The following is a 705-nucleotide window of genomic DNA, read 5'->3' as shown; positions in this document are numbered from 1 at the left end:
TATTGTATCTCCTGCAGAGTTGCTCTCCCTAGTTTTAAACCTAGTTCTTCCACAGAAGACCTGGAATAATTATATACACCAGATCTAATAGTCTATTTTATATAACATATGCTGTAATCACAGTAAATGCAACAGATTCACAATTTTATTCATTTTCATGCTGTTTTTGCTCGGCAGGTTTTTGTGCTTTTGCTAAAAGAAGTTTTATAAAACTTGCAGGATAATAATTGTTGGATGCTCATGAGAAACTTATTCTCTATTAGAGATGACCAGATTCAAGATGGCTGCAAAATTAAACTGATATATGTCGATTAAAAGTATTCCTCTGACAATTACCATTAACTACTTGGAGTTAATGCTGTCTGTCTGCAAAACCTTATGTATCACTGAGCAGATTTTAATAAAACTTTCAGGAAATCTTGCGTGTTAGTAGCTGAGAGTCATTCACATCACACAGCATTGTGCACAATGTTAATTTCACAAAATGGCTACAACGTTTTCATCTTTCAACATAAACATGAAAAAAGGCCATTAATTTGAATATTAGAAGGTTGAAAAAAATGCCATATTGTTTATTTCTTTAAGACTTTAAAAAAAAAAAATTGCGAGGCAATTTTACATTTATCAATATGCTGTACGCACACTAATATATATATATATATATATAAATATATATATATATATAAATAAATATATATATATATA

This window comes from Nematolebias whitei, chromosome 3, assembly GCF_014905685.2.
Source record: "Nematolebias whitei isolate Nwh7 chromosome 3, NemWhi1, whole genome shotgun sequence".
Classification (NCBI taxonomy): domain Eukaryota; kingdom Metazoa; phylum Chordata; class Actinopteri; order Cyprinodontiformes; family Rivulidae; genus Nematolebias; species Nematolebias whitei.
Note: the sequence above shows the minus strand (reverse complement) of the source record.